Raw genomic sequence first — 9,910 nt, 5'->3', positions numbered from 1 at the left:
GTCGGCTAGAATGCTCTCGACAGAGCTCTTACAGAAGGTTGACAGTTGGTGGTCAGTAGCCTTGTGCACTTCAGTCTTCACAGGAAGAGCAGATGCTGTGGTGTCTTCCTCACAAGTGAGGATATGTTGAGTGTCCACAATAGGTCACTGGTTAGGTGAATGCCAAGAAACTTGGTGCTCTCCACTCTCTCTACTACAGAGTTTTGATGTGCAGGGGAGAGTGGTCATTGCTGGTCCTCCTGAAGTCCACAATCATCTCCTTCATTTAATCCACATTGAGAGTCATGTTCTTACTCTTGCACTATGCCACCTTATAGATGTATAGCTGCTACAAGCAAGAATTTCAGTGCATTTTATATTGTACTTCTGTGCACGAAGCAGTACTTATTTTTTCACCACTTGAACTGACCATGTGGCTACAGAGATCATGGGAATGTTGATGCAGTGGCATTTGAGGATGAGGAGGTGACATCTACAGACATTCAATGTCTCAGATTCTTATTTTCTTCTCGGCAGAGGTGCCAAAGTAGTGATGTCTCCTGTGTGCTTTTAAGGACAAACAAAATTGAGCAAATTTGGTTTATTTTGTGTAGATCAATAAAGAAATCTGAACTAGACAAACTCTCATCTCATCTCATAATTCATTTGGCTTACAAGTAGATAGTGCTGAATAGAGTGCTTAGGGTAGAAAATCTGCCATGCTCACACTTCCTGGCTTCCAGACGTACTAACACACTTCACTCCTTTCAAACCACCCAGTTAAAAAGGAATTGGGAGGAGAAGAAAATCCTAGACTTGCCAGTGGTAAACCAGATCCCAAGAAATGAGTGCGAAATAGTGAGGTGGTCATGAAAAGCCATGCCAGGTATTTTCATGAGGCCATCTATAGCAGTCTAAGCTTTGGCCTGAATTTTTCCTGTGGAGGCAGTTCTGCATTGAGTTCACTGGGGGAAAAAAAAAATCAGAATCGTCTCAGCTGAGCTGTTAAATCCTTTGTAAAGCGAGAGTAGTGTGGATGGTTAAACTGGCAATTTGATTGACACTTCCATGAATTGAAGGTGACTTCAACAGATTGCTTAGCAGCAGTGAAACGCAAATGTACCTATCTCACGGAGCTGAATACTATGTTGCTATGATGGACAGGGAGGGAGAGATTAGCCCTGTAGAACATCTTTTTATAAATTGCCTCCAGAGTCTTTCCATGACATTGAATTCCCCACAACCCCATTTTTCCAGAAAGTCTGCATTCCTAGTTCTCATCGTTTTTCATCAAAGAATCTCTTCAAGTGAAGGATCCAATGCTTAGTTAAGGAAATAAGACTTTGTTTTTCACCTCAAGTAAAACTGCACATTCCAGAGTCAGGCCTATTAGTTGCTCTCTTAAAAGCTTGCATGTGATGTTTGCTCTTATTACTGAACAGCAGGATATCCCAACCATTCAATGCTATTTTCAAACAACAATAATCCCCAGTCAAATTTTCTAAATTTTACTGATTAAATTTTTTTTTTCCATTCACACGTAATTGACTTTGTTATTCTTGCATATTGGGAAGCACTGTTCCTAGACTATCAAATGTTACTGAACTGATTTTTAGTTGTGGATTAGTTCTATGTCGTCTCTGGAGACTAACCATGAGGAAATCAATGCTGCTCAATGTATATTGTCAATTGATGATTTCATAAAGTAAATCAGACAGGATTATTGCTCCAATTGTAACTAGAAAATCCAATGGCTCCACTGAAGTGCTCTCTTCAAACTAAATTATCTAAGATTATAATTATTTTGTTCTTTCCTGGGATATGGACCAATATTTATTACCCATCACCTTTGAAGGTGATAGAGAGCTACTTTCATTCGACCTGCTTGTCGTATTTTTAGCTGTGCAAATTGTTTGTGTGCCATGAGTTGTCATGGTGCTAGTTTACCAGCAGGGGATGTTGACAGAGAAGAATAAAAATGTCAGCACACAGATGAAAAAGCACTTCTCTATTTGTAACCAAGATTATTACGGTGGTAAACAAGAAGACTGCAGATGCTGGAAGACTGGATCACCTTTCCATGGGTGCTACCTGCCCTGGTAAGTTCTTCCAGCATTTTCTGTGCTATTACCTATGGTGATAAGTATAAACTAACCTAAACCAGGTGATGTTAAGATTTGGGGCATGTGAGCTGGGAATAATATTTGCTATTGCAATTAAAACTCTATTGTTGAAACAAGAGAGTAAAGCTGTCAACAAATAGTTATGGATGACAGTTTGAACAATCTGAAGAAGTCTTTGATTCTGATTGAAATGTTCTGTATGGTCATTGATGGGGATATTACAAATGAAGAAATCAGACATAATCTTTGCTTCTTGCAGACAGAGATTTTTGACTTCTCATGAAAGGAACCAATGGATTTTTCTTACACAGATTTCCGGAAGACTATCAGAACCTTGATCTTGAAATGGCTGGAAATGTTTCCTACACAACTGACCATGACTGATTGGAGAGTGACCCTTTGAAGGAATCTCTTTTCATCTTTGCACCATTTACAGATTGGATTGGAACTCAAATTCTGGAAAAAAGAGAGGAGGCAGCATGTGCTTTTTACTTAATACCAGCCGGTGCACAGACATTGGGACATGTTGACCACCTGCTTCATTGCCTTAGAGAAAAACTTGATTAAATGCAGATCCATTTATCTACCCTGAGAATTCTCATCAGTGATTCTCACTGGATTTTATATCCCTCCCAATACTTATTACAAACCGACATTTGCATAGCTACATGATACAGTTAGTAAACAATAATGGCCCATCCCGATGCACTACAAATCATAGTCTGTAGCCCCTTTTGCACTGCCAATCCTCCTAGGAAGTGGGTAAACTTACAGGGCATGCTGCAGCCTGGGAGCTTTTCCCACTGCACATGATTTACCTGGTTTGTCCGGAACTTGGTATTTTAAGAGGGGTCCTGCCTCCAATGGTGACATATGTACTCACAGGACAGTGAAATCGTAGCGGGAATAAAGCGCATACTCACTCAATGTGTAAAAGACCATGGGGAAATCTATTGCAATGGACTTCAGACTGTTCAAAATTAGGACAAACCCACAGACCAGCTTATCATTATTCCCTAAACAATAGAGTATAACAAAAATTTACATAGCTTGACATTGTATTAGGTATTGAAAGCAATTTGTGATGATTTTAAGCGCAGGTACATGCTAACAGCCCCGCCGGCCATGCTCTGACAGCCACATTGACTGCACAGTTATATTTCACAGTGCGGCCAGCTGACTATTGACAACCATGCCGACTGCAGTTATATTTCACAGAGCAACCAGCCACACTCTGACATTATGGATCTGACAGACTGGCACAAGTACACAGGCACTAACTGTACCCAGTAATCTGAGCAGACCATTAACTTTGCCACAGTATGATTAATGAGTTAACTTGGGGCTCTGCCAAGAGTCAGACCCCATTGATTATTACTCGCCCTGCCTGGTTGGAACCAGATTTCCTGCTCTGGACCCGCTTATTTAGTTGGTTCAACCCACATGTACTTGGTGGTGTGAAAGGGGCTTGTGAATTTAACCATGCCTGTCTGAAGAAAACCTTGCCCAAGTAGCACTAGCACATAACCAGCAACACATGAGGTCCAAGCACACTAGATCACACGAGGTCCAAGATAAGGAAAGCCTAGCTGAGACTACATTTTGGCAAGTCAGATTATCTGGCTTTGCTCTGCAAGGTGACAGAGCCTAAAAAGAGAGTCTCCAGAGCTCAGAGCAGCCAGAAAATTGTCATGAGAGGCTGAAGAACAGTTACAGGACTGCTTCAAGTCAGTGGATTGATCGGTTTTCAAGAACTCAGCTGAGGATCGGAATGATTATACCAGGGCCGTTATTAAACTAGCTGTTGATGAGTGTGTCCCCACCAAATTGTTCAGGTTTTTCCCTAACCAGAAGCTCAGTTGTATTTATGAATATCTTCAACGTCCCACTCTGCCTGGGCGTGGTACCCACCTGTTTCAAACAGTCCTCAATCATGTCTGTGCTCAGGAGAGGAGAGTGTGAAAACTGCCCAAATGACTACCAACCAGAGACTCTCACATCCACAGTGATGAAGTATTTTCAGAGGCTTATCAGTGACATGAATTTGTTCCAATTTGCCGACTGCAGCAACAGGTGCCATCTCACTGGCTCTACACAAAGGCCTAGAACACCTGGAGAGCAAAGATGCATACATCAGGATGCTCTTTATCAGCTACAGTTCAGCATTCAACACCATCATCTCCTCAAAACTGATCAGCAAACTCCAAGACCTGGACCTCGATAGCCTACTGTGTAATTGGATCCTGGATTTCCTCATCTCAAGCCCACAATCAATGAGGATTGGTAAGGACACCTTTTCCATCAGTACCAAAGCACCACAGGGCTGCATTCTCAGTCCTTCACTTGACACCCATGATTGTGTGGCTCAGTTTGAAAATTGAACCATTTACCAATTTGCTGATAATACAACAGTAATGGGTTGTATTAAAGGATTCGATGAGTCAGGATACAGGAGTGAGACTGAAAACTTGGCTAAAAGATACACCAACAACAACCTCACACTCACTGACACTAAAACCAAGGAGCTGATTGTTGACTTTGGGAAGGAAAAACCAGGAGGTGTACGACCCAGTGATCATTGGGGAATGAGAAGGGGAAAAGATGGGCAAATTTAAATTTCTAGGAGTCACTATTTTGCAGGGTCCTACTTATCAGTTCCTTTCTTGCTACTTGCAAGGCCTGACTGCTTTGTTGCCCTAGGAGTTGCACAAAGAATTGCTAGTAAATGTCTCAAATTCTGGCTTCAATTGTAGTAAGTGTTGAAAACATTGCAATAATAGCAGGTCTACTTTTTTAGAAAGAACATTCAAAGGTACCCCAATGCAACCAATCAGAAAATTATAAACCATTGAGATCTGGGAGGAAATGGGAGATTGGAGCGAAACTTGTCTCAGCGGCAGTAAAAACTAGATGATGGGTTTTCTTCACCAGAAGACTATTTTTACCAGAGAGGTTCCACAGAGGACTGGTACGATTTGTACTTTTATACTCATAATTTGTACTTGTTATTTGTACTTTATACTAATAATTTAGACCTAGATGTGAGGGTGGTGGTGGGGAGGGAGGCAAAGACATGTAAAGATGGTACAAACACTGTTGAAAAGGAAAGTTACAATTTGCCTCCTGTCCCAACATGCCTCTGGTAGGTGCCATCTTCCTGTACCCCCATTCTGGGACATCTGATAACAAGAATACCAATATCAGGTTCATGATATACAGCTCCACCTTCAACACCATAATCCCAAACCAACTAATACACCCTAACCACTTATTCATTCAAACCATATCAAGGGTTGTAGGCTAATTGTGTGTAATTGAGTGGCATGGGCTCATGGGCTGAAAGGACCTGTTACCAAGCTGTATGTCAAAAAAGAGTGTGGCTAAGCACTGCTCTAACTCCACCTACAAGTTTGATGATGATGTTGCAGTTGTAGGGGATCTGAAACAATGAAATGGAGTACAAGAAGGAGATTGAGAGTGTGGTGGCAATAACCTCTCCCTTAATGTCAGCAAAATGAAGGAGTTGGTCATTCAGGGAATGGAGAGGAGCACTTGTCCCTATATATACAGTATATCAATGGAGCTGAGGTGGATATGGTGGAGAGTTTCAAGTTTTACGAGTGCATATTACCAACAACCGGTCCTGGTCCAACCATGTCGATGTTACAACAAAGCACATCAAAGACTACTTTCTCGGAAAAGAAAAGAAATTTAGCATGTTTCTGATGTCGTTAATCAGCTTTTACAGATCACCAGAGAAAGTATCTTTCCCCATGAATCACAGTTTGTACAGGAATTGCTCTGTCCAAGACTGCAAGAAACTGCACCATGAAGGCAGCTTAGGCCTTCACACAAACCAATCTCCCATCCGTTCACCCCATCTGTACCTCCTGCTTTTTAAGGAAAGCTTCCAACGCATTAAAGGATCCATCCCATCCCAGTCACATTCTTTTCTCTTCCTTCTTTTGGGCAGAAGAGACAAAAACTTGAAAACACCAACTTCCAGATTCAAAAACACCTTCGTTACTCTGCTTCTATCACACTCTTAAATTGACCTCTTATTGGTGAAAGATGATGCTCTTGCACTGCTTTAATTGTAATTTTATCAATTACTTTCACCCCTTGACTCACTGTAACACTATACCCTGCTTTATTATTTTCATTATCTGCCATATTTAAATCTAGTTGACTTGCCGGGATAGCATGCAAAACAGAATGTTTCAGTGTATCTCAGTGCACAAGGCAATAAACAATTCATTTGAAACTGGAAAGTTCTACCCTCTGATCAGTTAGGCAGAAAAATGACAAGTGAAATTTGAGCCAGAGAAGTGTGAGGTAATGCATTATGAAGATGAAACAAAGCATTTCTTTACACATTACAACTGATATCATCAGCTGGAAAACCTCACTGAACCAATGCTCTGCATTATTAATCAGGAGGAAAAAGGGATCATGTAGTATACATCTGCAGATTCAAATAGATATTAAGACAGGTCAATAAGGCAGCTAAAACAACTTTCAGAATGATTTTATTTATTGGCTGAGGCAGAGGGCCTCAGGGCAGGGAAGTTCTGGGAAAATTGAATTTTGCTTTTGTCCAAGCCTAGTTGGAACATTGGATGTGGATCTGGCCCACATTACAGGAAAAGTTTGATTTCATTGAAATGATTGCCAGGACTGGAAAATTGCAGCTATGAGAAATGAGTGAAAGTTGTTTTCTTTGGAATGCAGGTAGAAGAGGGGAGGTTTAATTGAAGTGTATAAAGTTATGGGGGATCTAGATAGATTAAGTGGGAAGGCAATATTTTCTTCGGCTGAGAGAGCTCAATAAACAGCACATATTTAAAGTGATGGGTAGGAGTAGCAGGGAGATGAGGAAACATTTATCATCCAGTGTGTCAAGAGTTTGAAACATTCCTTGAAAGGGTAGTACAGGCAGGAAACCTTCATCACATTTAAACAGTACATGTGCATTTAATCAAGGAACGCAATGTGCAAGATTGTGGGCCAGTTGGAAGAGTGGGTTAAGGATGATTAGCTTTTTAAAAAAAAATCAGCACGCACTCAAAGACTGAATGTTTCTGTAGTTTCTATGACCTAATGACTTGGATTCAACAATTTCTCGCTGAATTTCTTTATGTAATATCATCTAACCCATTCAATCTACTTCTTTGAAAGAATATTATTTATTCTCTCTCCAATGGCTTTATGTGGCTTATCCAAATGCAAAAATATTATTTTTTGAGAAAACATAATATAAACAGTTGTTTTCAGCTCCCAATACTTGTTGGCTGAAGATGTACAAGGATTATTTTACTTCTGTTATTTTTGTTATTTTTACTTTATTTCGATCAATATGAAGATATTAGAAAAATAATATTCATATCAAAATGATCACCTTTCATGTTCTTGTTATTTTTCAATTCCCTCTGTTTTGCTAACCCTTCACCCAGTATCATGCATTAAATATTCCCTCAGCCACTCAGTTCCCAGAGAATTTCTACTGGTCCGTCCATCCATGCATCCATGGCCCATCCCTTCGCAAGCGAAGATGAACACGGTGCCTTGTAGCTTTTCAGTTTTAGGTACTGTGTGCCGGGGCAAGGACTTGGAGGCGAATGTTTGCCCAGGACAGACGCCTCCCTCTGGGTCCCACACCACTGAGCCTGGCGGAGCGTGAGGCACGACAGCCAGAGTGACATGGGATTGCCCCGCAGTGGTCTCTTTCAAGACCATGCTCGCTGGCCGTTGTCCTTACGGATCCTTCGCCTACTGAGTTTGCTGCTGCAGACCGCTATGGAAACTGGTTCCTGAGCTCTGCCACAGCTGCCAGCCCCTGCTGCCAGACTGACATGTGCATTTGCCCATAGCTGGGGCCTTTTCCGGGTACTGACGGCTGGGCAAGCTGAGCCCAGGAATTTGAAGTCAGAGTTACCTTCTCCTAGTCTTTGCCTTAAGAGATTAAACCTGCAAGGCAGCAGGTGGTTGGAATTCAGAGTTTACCATCCCTTAGCCTTTGCCCACAAGGCAGCGGGTGGGATCCAAGACTGCTCTTCCAGAATCCCGCAGTGCAGCTGCAGGATGCTGCCGACCCTCCAATGTTGATCCAGTCCGGGTTGGTCAGGCCGATGATGGCGAAGATGTCGCTGGACTGACGGGGCTGGGTAGGGGCGACTTATAGGCAGCCGGTGGTGGTCCGGGCCTCCTGGCTGGCTGGCTGATGCACAGCTTGGGGGAGATGAGGGGGTGGGGCTTGACAGGCCCGGCTGCTCACTGTTTCTGCAGAGCAGGTCCCCAACCGCGAGGAATCTGGGGTAGGTTTCATTCTCGGCCAGGTCAGCCGCGGACCTCCTCTTTGCCAGTCGGCGACCCAAGGACCATAGGCTGGGCACGACCAACCCAGTCAAGGAAGTCAGAGATGTTCTACTCCCTCTGGAGCAGTGAGTTTGCGCAGTCGTCATACACAATGATGTTGAACAGCATCTCCAGGCTAAGTGCCAGCCTATTCCTCCACAGCTCATCCACCACCATCTCCTCCAGCTTCTTCAGGCGCACCTGTCCATGCTGTACAACTCAAATAGTAGCCACACTGGTATATGGTGCATATTATGTACATTGCCATTCATCATGAAAGAAGTGAAATGCTTATTACATCCTTGGGATGCAATAATGGCAAGATGCAGGAATTAAGCAAATAATGTGGTATGATTGGAACAAAGGAAGCATATACTTTGACTTTCTGTCAAAAATTACATTTATATACTTTGAAATGGATTACATAGTGCCACATTCACAATGAAATGTCAAGGAGTAACTGAATTCCATGAAGTTAGCGACTTCCCTCTGGGCCTTCTTAGCCGGCTCTATTTCAGAAGAGTCTGGAAATGTGCAATGGCAACTGTTTACCTATTCTGTAATTCTAATCCATGGTTGTATGGTTTGTGGATGGTGCAAACCAGGCCTTCACTCAGCTTGTGTGGCCTGGTTCAGCTTTATTGAATAAAAGTTGGTAACAAAGTTCCATTCCTGATGTATTCTCATCTTTTTTACAGTTCATTGCTGGTAAGAAAAGCCTGATGTTCAGTAAAATCCTTGGTAAATAGCATCTGTGGGGATTGGTAGCTTCCAGATATGCAAATTTTCCAGTTGCTTCAGATACTCTAAAATGTCTAACTATTACACCATCATTAAGAATAAACAGTTTAGAAGACAAAATAGAGTGGAAAATGTAATTTGAGAAAAAAATCAGTTTGTACTCCTTAATTAAGTGATTACCATAATTTACAAAATTTAAATTCAAGGCACAGTGACTGGCGCTGTAACAGCGTTGCACTAACCACTATACTAACCGAACCCCAATCATAATTAACCTCCTCCCCTGTTTACAGATAAAGCTTTACTAATATACTTAATAATATACTAATAAAGATAAAGGCTCTTTCTAGGCAAGGATAGGGAGACACTTTGGGAGAATCGTCCCAGTGGCGAGTAGCATCGGCAGGCTCTTCAACCTGGGTGATTCCACTTTATTCAAACTCAGATTTATTGAAACTTTATTCAAACAACTGCTGTGGGTGGGACACGAACCATAATGTTCCGCTAGCTGAATGTTTGCTCCCATCTTCACCAAGGGTTTCAGAGAACATTTACTTTTACAGTTTTCTTCTCTTTTTATTGTATTTTATTGATTTGGAAGAGAAAGATATTACGTTACATATTAACCACACAACTTTATTCAATACAGAATATAAACCATAAGTAGTTTGTAGATTATACAATTATACAATGCTCAGATACAATGGAAATTC

The sequence above is a fragment of the Narcine bancroftii genome, chromosome 4, assembly GCF_036971445.1.
Source record: "Narcine bancroftii isolate sNarBan1 chromosome 4, sNarBan1.hap1, whole genome shotgun sequence".
Classification (NCBI taxonomy): Eukaryota; Metazoa; Chordata; class Chondrichthyes; order Torpediniformes; family Narcinidae; genus Narcine; species Narcine bancroftii.
This window is presented reverse-complemented; position numbering follows the sequence as displayed.